Here is a 13561-nt window from a genome sequence, read left to right as displayed (position 1 = left end):
CAAAGCAAAGTGGATCCCCCCCTCGTCACTCTCTCCAATAATTCTCGCCTTACATTGCTTTTCCAACTCGTGTTTGTACTCCATCCATGCCAGCCACAAACCGGGCTTTCATGGACAGTGCGTGTCGGCTCATCCGTACAAATGCATTCCACATTTTCGCAATGACTCCGAAGGGCAAATCTCACGAAGGCTTCAGTAATTTCAGCATTAGTACCATATCGCTATTATTGCATCACGCGTCACTTCCAAAAACAATCTCGGTAGGATATAACAATTTTATCAATTGAATTTAAAATTTTTGCACGAAGTATTAGTGCAGTCTTTTCAGCCAATTTTCGTCGAGAATTACTGATATGGCGATCTAGTTATTTTGGGCAATCTTACATTGTACATTGTTACGCCAGTAATTTCCGCCAAAAATTAGTCACAAGGATTACATTAAAATATTACACAAAGATTTAGAACTAAATTGGCGAAGTTATAAAATTTAAGATTAAATTGACATTCATATAAAAAGTTTAAGATTGATAGGACGATTTTTTCATAATTGGTTTAAAATAGGAAAGACATTCATGAGTATGATGTCCATGGCATTTGGTATGATGCATGTGATCCTGCCTACCCATACGTGTCTTGTTCCCACTTGCCTATCTTTGAGCTACGACCATTGCAAAAATCATGCCATGTCTTCAAATTTTTAATTTAAAAAACAATAGGTCATTAATGGTTTGGTTCAAAAATCATTTGAAGGTAACTTGGAGGGAAATTCATTCTGAAACTAGATTTCATTTATCATTCATTGTTGTTGGCGAAGCACGGGTAGTGGCAACACGAGAAAATTATAATGAGCAACTCGAGTCGGGACATACTTATCTGAAAATACATTATGAATACAACACACACACAAAAATATTTGTCACACAATTATCACCTACATAATTTATGATTAACGAAAGCTTACTCTTACTATTACGATTGTTTTTCTCACATGACACATAGAAACACTTGGAGTGAACTCTTTTATTTCTTTCCCGCACAGATGAGCCAACTCTTTCTTTTTCTCCTCAGTTCGGAGCCCGCGAACTTTGAAAGAACCTAAGCTTTCACGGATGACTACAATAGCTCCTCCTCTTCATTTTCTTGCGAAAGCATCTATCTGCTGTACGTCTCCCAAATAGCTCCCTACTATTACCCTTACTATTTCCTACACAGTAGCCTCGACAAGTAGACGTTGATTTCTCTTTAATTATTTTCGTCGAAGACAAGAACTTTGGAATCTCTTGTCAATTTCTCAATCCGATGATGCGCGCACTGCCCGGGACTTGAATAATAGTGAATAAAGGCTACCCGAGCAAAACTTCAGGTGGACAATTTCGGTGAACATAATGATTGATGCGGATGCTTTAAGCCTCTTTTCTTTTTTTCTTTTGAACAGTTGGAGGCAACCAGCATGTTTCCCATTGACGCCAAAAAGTAGTCTGTGGCTTTGCAGACCGGAAAAAGAAGAGTGGAACGGACGGACGATGAAAGTGACAAAGCTCCCCAATAATTATGATAGAAAGACCGATTTTTCCATTTGCGAAGTATAATGATAGAAAAAGGCCACCAACCGATGCAGCGTAGGGTGTAATTACATGTTGCGAGGCATTGCTTATGACTCATCATCCTCCACCAAATTAACTGTGAATGAAGAGGTTTTGGTCATTTTTTATTCATATGTAATTGAGATATAACCCCACTTGTGACTTGTAAGGTGTAGATATGGGGTAATTTTCCTCTTTTTTTTCTCTTCAATTTTCTTCTTGTCGTTGTTCTTTCACACCCAAACACAACCTTTTTAAAAAAAAAATATTTCTTCAAGAAAATCCACACTCACTTTTCTCTCTCTCTCTCTCTCTCTCTCTGTGGCCACGCCCGAAAGGAGGACGAAGGTTCTTTCGGTAGGAAAGAAAAGGATATCTAATGAAAATAAATGAAAGGAAAAGAAGGGAGAAAAGGGGAGAAATGGAAAAGAGAGCATTCGAAAGGAGATGAACTATTCATTTAGTAAATATGTTTATTTCAAAGCTAAAAAAGCCAACAAGGTATTCCTTTAACTTAGCGTGAAGATATATTTGTAATTCACTATGAATGTGACGCGAGATGTGATGCGAATGCAACAAAATGACATTTCATCATTATGGGTAATCCATCACCAATTAAACAATTGATGCTCGCCATATTAAGAATTTATCTTTTTATAAAGGGTGTATATCATTCAGCAAAAGCATTTTAGATTATATAAAATATGTAACTTATTCATCCCTTAAAGACGTGCACAGTACATATTAATGGAAAAAGGTTAGCGGTGTTAATGAGTATAACAAAATACAAGTTTGGGTTAGATGGAATGGAGACGCGGCTTTTTGAAGTTTGAGATTTAAGATGCACCAACTTCAAATTTATGAAGGGTAGAATGAAACATTTCCTAAAATGTTAGAATGAGATCTCACATTCTTCTTCCAAATGCATGGAACCTAAGAGTGTCATCATTATGTATCTAATTTGAAGTGATTTTCCTCATTGTTAAGCGATGTCACTTTTTCCTCCATACGTAGTTGGAAAAAAATTACCTCCAACTATATCTTTGATCGGTGTTCAACTTATAGAAGTCCCAATATGCAAACTTAACTAAAATTAAATATGGATGATGTCTATATTTATAACTCATCAATTATTGGTGGTGCATGGAGAGGGAGCCTCTAAGGTGCAGACATGTGGCCACCTAAGTCGCCTTGCTTTTCGACCTCTTTTTTTCCTTCAATTTTAGATCATGTCATATTTTGCGTTACTTGCTTCCTTTCAAAGATTGCACTTTTGGCTCAAGAAAAATTATAAATAAGCGGAACATCCCAAAATTAAAACCGTTTATCATTAGAAAATTGCAAAAAGTCAATATTACTTAGAACAGTCGAGCCAAAAGTTAAAGCAAAGAAGTAAGAACATTTCTTTCCTTCAAGGACAGATGAGCCAACTCTCTTTTTTTTTTTATTACTTGTGAAGCTTTGCATTCTGAAGATTTCAGATGCCCTATTTATAGGCACCAATCTACTGCTTTAGGAACCTTTGCTTTTGGAACAAGATTTTTTGAAATGTGTAGTCAAAATTCCTGAACAAAAGATTCACACGTTCAGCCATGAAGATTGAAGCCCGCAAATTTTGAAAGACAAAATCCTAAACTTTGGGAACCTTAGCTTCACGAACACGTCAAGAGCTCCTCATCCTTCATTTTCTTGTGAAAGTTCATTGTGTCTTCCAAATAGGTCCCTACCGTTAGACTCACTACTGCTACACAGTAGCCTATAGACGTTGATTTCTAGATCCAATGGTGCCTCAGTTGCACGGTTCAATTAGAGGACAAATACTTCACGCGCACGTTTCTGGTAACGTACTGATCGTGTCGGTGCTTTAAGCTTTTTCCCTTTTTCTTTGGGGACTTGCAACATGCGCGTTTCACATTGACTCTAGAAAGAAGAGGTTCACGATGCCCTGGGAGACTCGGAAAGAAAGAGTGATAGGGACGGATGAGAAAATAATTGATGAATACTTATCGGTAATGCGACGGTGATTGTCGTCTGTATCGAATCCCCGATCCAATTGGGAAGTTCGAATGATTGGCTGAATTAAACTTGTCATGTACAAATATTTAGGAAACAACTAAATTCATCGGGGATTTGAAATATGGGAAAATTTAGCATATTACTGAAAGTGAGAAATTAAGTAATTTACCTATTATTCCTGGCAAGTTGTGAAAAAACATAACTCAGTCTTGTTATATGGTAAAACGGTGTAATTGGTTAGGTATGCCGACAGTAATTTACAAATAAGGCCAACAAACGCAATAGCAAATTATCAACATCTTTAGAAATCTGCAAGACAAAATCCTAAACTTTAGGAACCTTAGCTTCATGTCCACGTCAAGAGCTCCTCATCCTTCATTTTGTACATTTTATTTTTAGCTTCACCTCCACATCAACAAACGCAATTTCTTTTGTAAATTTTATTTTTTTATTTTTCTTTTTTCATTCATTCCTCTCCTTTTTCTCTATAAAATTCGGCGAAGGTTGTCGATCAACCCTTGTCTGTCACAAGCAAGGGCTGGCCGACCCTCACCAACCACAGGCAACGGTTGCTCATTGGGCAAGGGTCGTGAAGCCCTTTTTGGGTGCTGGCAAGGGTTGTAATCCTTGGTCGCGACTGGTGAGGTGGCGATTTCAGTTAAAATTGATCGAATTTATTCAATTAGCAAAATGCAAAAATATTTAATTTTTAATTGATAAATTAAAATATTTATAATTAAATTGATAAAAATATAATAAATTTAGGACTTTTCAAACAATTTTCGCTAGATTAATTAGATGGAGTAAAGGTCCCACCAAAACTACGACGTTTCGCGTAATGAGAAGCATTAGCTACAGGCGTTGATGGGTGAAAAGACTCGAATTTGGACATTTGGCTTTTCGCCCTCCAAAAGCGGTGGGCCCCACCCATTATCAAGTTCAAATGAAGTCAGCAAACGAAAAGTCTTTCACTCCGCATAAAGGGGTGGGCCCCAACCACAGCTAAATCCTCGACTATTTATTTATTTATAAATTTTCCTATATTTTCCCCTCTGATCGATTTGCATCTCGAAGTAGAAATTGCAAAAAAAAAAAAAAGGAAGAGAAGTTATTGGGGAAGTAAATAAAAAAAAAAGGAAAGGTGATCTAGAAAATGTCAAAAAAGTGCTCGAAGTGCCTTCAATTTTTCAAATAAGAGCCCCAAGTGAACATTATTTCAAATAAGGATCCGAAGTGGATCTTGTTTGAAATAAGAGCCCGGAATGGTTATGTTTGTCTCAAATAAGGGCTTAAAATGGATATATTTGTTTTAAACAAGGGCCTGACTTTGCGGCGATTAAGGGTATTTTCGTAATTTGGCTTTTTTCCTTTTTATCTTTCTTTTTCTTTCCTTTTTTTTCTTTTTTCTTTCCTATTTTTTGGTCTTCTTCCTCATCCCCTCATCCCTGGGGGCCGGCCGGCCGGCCACCGGCAAAGTCCGCAGGGGCTGGGCGAGGGTGGCCCTCGCCCGATCCGGTGAGGGCTTGCAAGCCCTCGCCGGTGGCGGGTGAGGCCATCCTCGCCAGATCCGGCGAGGGTCGGCTAGGCCCTCGTCGGCCCAAGGCAAGGCCGACCCTCGCCGGATCGGGCGAGGGTCAACCTCAGCCGCGAGGGACGGGCTCCCCCGCCTCACCTGTGGCCGGCGAGGGTGGCCCTCGCCCGCGGGCTACGCCGGTGGCCGGCAGCAATGAGGAAGAAGACTGGAAGAGAAAAGAAAAAAGGAAAGAAAAAGAGAAAAAAAAAGATTTGGACTAAAATGCCCCTGATTGGTCGGAAAATTTGGCCGGCCGGTGACCGGTGAGGTAAGACCCTTATTTGAAACAAGTATGACCATTTCAGGCCCTTATTTGAAACAATCATGGCTACTTCAGGCCCTTATTTAAAACAAGGTCCATTTTGGGCCCTTATTTGAGAAAATCAGAGTACTTTGGGCCATTTTTTGGAATTTTATCAAGAACAACAAAAAGAGCGCACGTCAAAAATCAGATGGTAAAGCGAACAAAGCTCAAACGAACGAGCACTCGACAGAAGAGCCAGCTCTCGCTTTTTCTCTCTATCTGCGAAGCTCTATCAGCTTCTACTCCGAGGCTTTCCAATGCCTTCATTTTCGGGCATTAATCTTGCTGCTCATTTGGAAACTATTACTGCTCCACTTTTAGCCCCATGAGGGTAATGCAGGGAGAAAACACCACAATTGTTATAACTTTCGTGCAACGTTCACTTGAGTATTATAATTTTTTTTTTCAACCACTTGAGTTTATAACTTTTAATCGATCACTTAAGTGCCAATTTTTTTTAAAGATGTTCACCCAAGCGCCGAAAATCCGATGTGACATAGCACTTGTGGCAAACATTTTAAAAATTTTATGACACTTAAGTGATCGATTAATAAGTTATATCGCACTCAAATGATCGGAAAAAAAAAATTATAACACTCGAGTTTGCATTGTATAGTCAAGTGGTTGAAAAACATATTGTGGTACTCAAATGAGTATTGTGCGAAAATTTTGCTACGTACAGGACATTATGATTAGTTGTCCAAATTAAAAACTCGCAAAACCAATAGTACTAACATCTTTTGCGCCAAAATTCAAAGAAGGGAAGTAAGAACATGAGCATCAGACAATTAAATTAAATATCTTTCACCATGTATTAAAGTCCATAAATTAATTAAAAGCGAATTGACGACGTACTGGCACCCGAAACAGAGAAGCATAATTTCTTAGAAGACACCTCTAGATTTGCCAATCTGAACATATCTTGCCTTGCCTTTTGCTTTCCAGTCTTGCTCTTTGCCAGCGACGCCGAAGACTTGGCGCAGGGGACAGTCAAGTAATCATTTCCTGCTCAAAACTTTCCATAATAGTAGAGAGAGAGAGAGAGAGAGAGAGAGAGAGAGAGAGAGAGAGAGAGAGAGAGAGAGAGAGAGAGCATTGTAATGGGAAAATAGATCACAAATGCTCATGATCAAGCTGTTCCAAATCCTTCCCAGGCAATTCAGTTGCTTTTACAGGAGTTCATGGAATTCTCGAACAATTTCAGGGAAGAAAACACAGTCGCAACAAGTTCAGAAGCCAATTCGATTGGGGTAGGAATAGACACTTGGCTCCCACCATAAGATCAAGAGCTCAAATTTAATGTAGATGGTGCGTGGAAATATAACAAAGGAGCCATAGGTATCATTGCACGATTGGCTAGCGGATTAGTAGTCCAAGCTTGGACAAGGAGAGGACGATGGAACTCGCCGATGGAAGTGGAAGCAGCAGCTCTCCTTCTCGCCTACAATTATGCTCAGTCCCTGGGCATTCGAAAAGTAATTTTTGAAAGCGATTGTAAGGTCTTAATTGATGCCATACAATAAAAGGGTCTTTGCCCTTGGAGAATTCAGCCTTTTGTTGCATATTCTCGCTTTCAATTTTAGCACAATTCAGGTTGGAGCTCGGACTGGACCCGTAGATCAAGAATGGAGCTGCTCATGCACTTGCAAATTGGGCCTCTACTCATATAGGCACCACATCCTTTTTTTCTTTTCCATGATCTCCCGTCTAGAGTTAAAAATATTATACTAGCCGAGTCTTCTTTTATATATCGCTCTAATGTAGGTTATGCATCCTTTTTGTAATGCTTTGTTTGCAATGAAAATCTTAATTCCTAGCAAAAAAAAAAAAGATCACAGATGCTTTTCTATAAGTGCAGAGAAAATACTAACAGAAGGGGGTTGGGTGGTGTAGTTTCATGACAGTTTATTCCTGTCATGTTCAGGCAATGCCTTGTGCTGATATTTACAATCCTCTACATCCAACAGCAAAGCTTGCAACATGCTTCTTTCTTATAGATTGTCCATAAGATCCCGATTGTCCAATTCTCCACAATCGGCCACATATATTCAACAATACCTATTTAGTAGCAAATCTTTCATAAGGACAATAATATTTTTCAAGTGTTTGTAAATTGGATGTACCTGTCTTAGCTACTTTTTGAAAGAATTTTCGTTAGTTCTCATAACTTAAAAGTCCTATCTTTGCTAATTTTTCTATGAGATTGTAATTTTCCTCGAAATGCTCATACCTTGGCCCTTGGGGATTCTTATGGTTAGTAATTTCACCAGTGAAATCATTGTTCTCCTCATGTGCATGTATTAGCGACGGATCTATCTATTACTAGTAGATAAATTCCGTATATGATGTGAAAGATAATTAGGGATTTCTTTATGTTATAGATATTATGATAATTATGTTGATTCTTTATATGTCTCAACATTGTGTATGCATCTTTATTTGATTGTGCATATCTTGATTAATATGTTATCCTAAATAGTCATATAATAAAGCTTATAAATATGCTCATGTATTCTTTTTCAACGTATATTGAAATATATAGAAAATTCATCAATTCACTTTTCCGCTTTTTTCTTATCTATGAGAATGAGATCGCAATTCTCTGCAAGTGCTTGCGACCACGAGGCTTCTATCATTAGTAAATTTTTATGAATGGTAATTTTCGGTCACGAGGCTTCTATCATTAGTAAATTTTTATGAATGGTAATTTTCGGTGCTCGCTACTTTGAAGTAACTTTTTCTTCATGACTTCTCTGTGAAGGATTGTAATTTTCCTAGAATGTTCCTAGCTGGACTTGTCGACCAAGTACTTAACAGAACCAATTTCACGGTCTACATTTCCATCGTCTAGGGACCATGGAAGGACCTTTGCGTACAGACCAAAAAAAAACATATTTGCATTGTGCCGACACTTTTTTTTTTGTGCTGACACTTGAAAAGGTTTAGATGAAAGCAATTCAATTTTTTTCTTCTTTTTTCATTTTCATTACTCTCGCGCTCTCTTTATTAAAGTCCAAAACTCAACAGATGTAGGGATGACATGGATTGGCAGAGCACATCGCTTTTGAGCTAACCACTTTAGGATCGAAGCACTCTCGTTGGATTAACTGAGATTTTTCAGTAAACCTTAAAAATAGCTGGTCGGATGCTACGTGATGCAATTCAAGGTCGGTAAAACATTATGTTGTTTTAGCTTTCACGTATGACTTTCGGGAGCTCCTCATCTTTCATTTTCTTTGGAAAGCATTTATGGCATTTCTCCCAAGTCCCAAGTAGTGCCCTTTAGGCAGGTCGACGTTGATTTCTAATAAATGTTTCCGTGGAAGACAAGATTTCTGGTGGATAATTCAATGTGAATATGCAGTGCGAAAGTGTTGAATCGGAGGAATGAAGGCCACCGGACAGCTGGTGGCAAACTCAGTGTGTTTCACATTGACTGAAACCAAAAAATGAGAGGTTGATGGCGCGTTGGAGGCTCGGAAAGAAAGAGTAGTAGGTGGGGCGGATGAGAAAATTAATTGATGAATCTATGCTTTTTAGTAATGGGATGGTGATCGTCGTCTCTATTGTACTCCCTCTTCATTTGAGAGGTTAGAATGGTCGACTGAATTGAATTTGCTTTGTCCGGGGCATTATGGTTAGTTGTCCAATTTAAAAACTCGCAAAATTGGTGGCATCATTTGGGCCAAAAATCAAAGAGAACTGAGAACATGAGAGTCCAACAGTTAAATTTAATATCCTTTTTCATTTTATTAAAGTCCATAAATTAGTTACAAGTAAATTGTCGACGTGCTTGCACACAAAAGAGAGCATAATTCGTTAGAGCAATGAATTATACTTATATAATGAAATAGGTTTCGCATATAGATCTAAAATCGATATAGCGGATCTATCTTATTAGATAAATGTAAAAATGGTTCTCCAAAATACTTTCAATGGTGGCTGATATATGACACTTTCCATGAGTGACATCTATCTTACTTTTCTTTGAAAAATTTTCCTTTTGCTTTTCCACTGTAATTGAACTAATTTTTAATTTTAGTTCAAGAGGCATATGAATATAATTAGTATCGGTATAGCTATTATGTTCTTTTTCTTCCTATTTTTCACCTTGCTTTTAGACTATAAGAAGGCATCTCAAATTCCCAATCCGAACATATAAAATATATGAAATGACAAATTTACTTCATCTTCCTGCCTTGTCTCCAGATTTCCCATCTCCCTCTTTACCAGCGACGCTACAAAGATGGCGCAGAGATAGTCAGTAGCCTTGACAAGTAGATGTCAATTTGTGATAATTGTTTTCGTCGAAGATAAGGATTACGTTATCTCTTGTCAATTTCTACGGGTTCTGCACAGAACTTGAATTAGAGTGAATTAAACCTATTCGGACAAAACTTCGGACGGACGATTCGGGGAACGTACAGATTTGCTCGGGTGGTTTAAGCCTCTTTTCCTTTTTTTTTTTCTTTTGAACAGCTGGAGGAGATCAGCGTGTTTCACATTGATGCCAAAAAGAAGAGGCTCGTGACTTTGCAGACATGGAAAGAAGAGCGGTACGAACGGATGAGGAAAGTGACAAAGTGCCTTGGGAGCACTCAGATAATATATTATGTGTGTTTCTTTACAGCTCACTCAAGCACTCTGAATTCAAGATGAGACGGAGGGACTGCAGGTTTAGTGAGTGAAGTAGAGAGGCCTCTGAGTTTCACCGCATCTGTTCATGGACATTGAGTAGAAGAAAAGGAAAAGAGGAAAGGGAGAGAGATAGGCGTGTGTCCTCGATTCATGAGATAGAAAGACAGATTTTTCAATTTGTAAAATACAATGATAGAAAAAGCCTCCAATAGATGCAGTGTAGGGTGTAATTAATTGTCACAATGCATTGCTTGTGACTCTAATCACGAGATCACCATTCATCATCCTTCACTAAATTAACTGTAAATGAAGTGGTTTTGGTCATTTTTCATTCCGATCTAATTGAGATACAACTCCACTCGTGGCTTGTAAGGAGTAATATGGGGTTATTTTCCTTTTTTTTCAATTTTCTTCTTGTCGTTTTTCTTTCACACACAAACACCTTTTTAATTTATTTCTTCAAGAAAACCCACGATTAACACCCCCCCCCCCCCCCCCCCTCTCTCTCTCTCTCGTTGTGGCCTCGCACGAAAGGAGTAGTGGGTTCTTTCGGTAGGAAAGAAAAGGAAAAATAACGAAAATAAATTAAAGAAAAAGGAAGGATAAAGGGAAAGAGAAGGAATGGTTGGGGGGGGTGGTGTGGAAAAGAAAGCATCCTAAAGGAGATGTACTATTCTTTCTGTAAATATGATTTCTACAATGCCAAAAAAGCCAACAAGGTACTCCTTTAACTTAGCACAAAAATAATTTGTAATTCACTATAGATGTGATGCGAGATGTGACACAAATGCAACAAATAAAATCCCATCATCATCGGTAATCCATCATCAATTAAACCATCAATGCGTGCCATATTAAAAATTTATCTTTTAATAAACGGTGTTTATTATTGGCAAAATCATTATAGATTATGTAGGATATATAACTTATTTATCTCACAAAAACATGTGCACAAGTACATGTTGACGGAAAAAAGCTAGTAATGTTAACGAACATAACAAAATACAAATTTGGCTAATCATTATAGATTAGCAGTGTTGTAATGTCATTTCTCTCTAAACTTTTTATCATTGTAATGTGTTCGATGTCAGCGAGGGCAAGGGTCGCCCTCACTTAGGCTGATGACCTCTACGGCCGTTGACGAGGCCTGACAATCCTCTACATCACAATTTGCTAGTTTAGTTTAAATCTTTTAACAATTTGTTAATTTAGTCCATCCAGATAAAATTAGTCGGAAATCGAACACATTACAATGATAAAAAGTTTAAAGAGAAATGACATTACAACACTCTCTACTGTGCATGTTTGAAGGATGCTGAGTTCTTGCCATCTAACAGTCCAAGACACTTCAACTAATCAAACTATTGCGACGCTGCGAAAAGAGCAAATTATTGCACGCGTAATTTCCGCAGCATTGCGCGGAAGGTGCGTAGTTTGAAAGCAAGCACGGCTTGACTTCGACTTGGCTTGCTTTTTCTATTAATAACATAATTAGAAAATAAAAGGCAAAGGGCAATTATTGCAGGCGTAATTTCCACAGCATTATGCGGAAGGTGCAGTGAACCTACCTATCCATGTGGTCCTTGACTTGACTTTCTTTTCCAAGTAAATAAGAAATTGAAAAGAAGTTCAAAAGAAAACCAACGAGCAATACTGATGCTCGGAGTAAGTTATAAATATTTGGTGATACTTTTTTCGGGAAAATTGGGTGGCCACATGTCTACACCTTAGAGGCGCCCTCTCCATGCACCAATTATATGCAATCTCTCTGATTAATGAGTTACAAATATAAACATCAATCATATTTAATTTTAATTAAGGTTACCAATCAAACATATAGTTTGAGGAAATTTTTTCCAACTAGGTACGAAAGAAAAAGTGACATCACTTGACAATGAGGAAAATCACTTCAAATTATATACATTATGATGACACTCTTGCTCAATGTTTGGAAAAAGAATGCGAGATCTCATTCTTACATTTTAGGGAATGTTTCATTCTATTCTTCATAACTTTGAAGTCGGTGTTTGTCAAATCTCAAACTTCAAAAAGTCGCACCCCCTGCTGTCTAACCCAAATTTGTATTTTGTTATGTTCATTAACATTGCTAGCTTTTTTCCGTCAACATGTACTTGTGCACATGTTTTTGTGAGATAAATAAGTTATATATCCTACATAATCTATAATGATTTTGCCAATAATAAACACCGTTTATTAAAAGATAAATTTTTAATATGTCACGCATCGATGGTTTAATTGATGATGGATTACCGATGATGATGGGATTTTATTTGTTGCATTTGTGTCACATCTCGCATCACATCTATAGTGAATTACAAATTATTTTTGTGCTAAGTTAAAGGAGTACCTTGTTGGCTTTTGGCATTGTAGAAACCCCCCCACCATTCCTTCTCTTTCCCTTTATCCTTCCTTTTTCTTTAATTTATTTTCGTTATTTTTCCTTTTCTTTCCTACCGAAAGAACCCACTACTCCTTTCGTGCGAGACCACAACGAGAGAGAGAGAGAGAGAGAGAGGGGGGAGGGGTGTAATCGTGGGTTTTCTTGAAGAAATAAATTAAAAAGGTGTTTGTGTGTGAAAGAACAACGACAGGAAGAAAATTGAAAAAAAAGGAAAATAACTGGGCCCATATTACACTCCTTACAAGATTGATTTCTTGGCAACATTGATTTCTAGATCCAATGATGCCCCCGCTGCACGGTTCAATAAGAGGACAAATACTTCGCGCGGAAGTTCCTGGAAATGTACCGATTGTTTCGGTGCTTTCAGCTTTTTCCCTTTTTCTTTTGGACCGGCAACCGGTGCGTTTCACGTCGACTCAAAAAAGAAGGGGTTCATGATGCCCTTGGAGACTCGGAAAAAAAGATTGGTAGGACCGGATGAGAAAAATAATTGACGAGTGCTTTTCGGTAACGAGATGGTGATTATTGTCTCTATTGGATCCTCGATTCAATGGGGAAGTTTGGAATAATTGACTAAATTTAACTTGTTACAAGCATTTAGGAAACACCTGAATTCATCAGGGATTTAAAATATGGGAAAATTTAACGTGTTGCCAAAAGTGAGAAATTAAGTAATTTACCTATTACTGCTATCAAGTTGGGCAAAAAACATAACTGTCTTATTTTATGGTAAAACCGTGCAATTGGTTAGCTACACTAATTGTAATTTACAAACAAAGCCAACAAATGCAATAGTAAGTTATGAACATCTTTAGAAATTTGCCCCTCAAATAAAAACCTAATGATAAATATAGTAAGTTTCCAGTGAAATCGGTAATTTATCAAACAAGATTCAATTTTGTGATAATCAGCGGAGTAAGGAATGTTTTAGTTTTAATTACAATGTAAGTTTTATATTCATGTAAAAGCTCATCATTCCAAAAACACTTATCGGTGAATATAGTGAATCACGAGTGAAATTAATA

At 37.6% G+C, this 13561-nt stretch overlaps 1 long non-coding RNA gene and 1 pseudogene across 3 annotated transcripts in view; both read left to right on the top strand.

Annotated features, from left to right (window-relative positions):
* LOC130135586 (uncharacterized) overlaps positions 1–13561 on the top strand; it is a 62545-nt gene that overhangs the window by 29101 nt on the left and 19883 nt on the right. The gene's annotated exons all lie outside the window — the stretch shown is intronic.
* Positions 1–13561, top strand: part of LOC130135585 (disease resistance protein Roq1-like) — a 40642-nt pseudogene that overhangs the window by 19338 nt on the left and 7743 nt on the right.

The sequence above is a fragment of the Syzygium oleosum genome, unplaced genomic scaffold (genome assembly GCF_021117445.2).
Source record: "Syzygium oleosum isolate NSW1041296 unplaced genomic scaffold, Sole_v2.1 Sole_v2.35, whole genome shotgun sequence".
NCBI classification, from domain to species: domain Eukaryota; kingdom Viridiplantae; phylum Streptophyta; class Magnoliopsida; order Myrtales; family Myrtaceae; genus Syzygium; species Syzygium oleosum.
The sequence above is the reverse complement of the archived record's forward strand: the minus strand, read 5'-3'. Positions and strand labels throughout refer to the sequence as shown.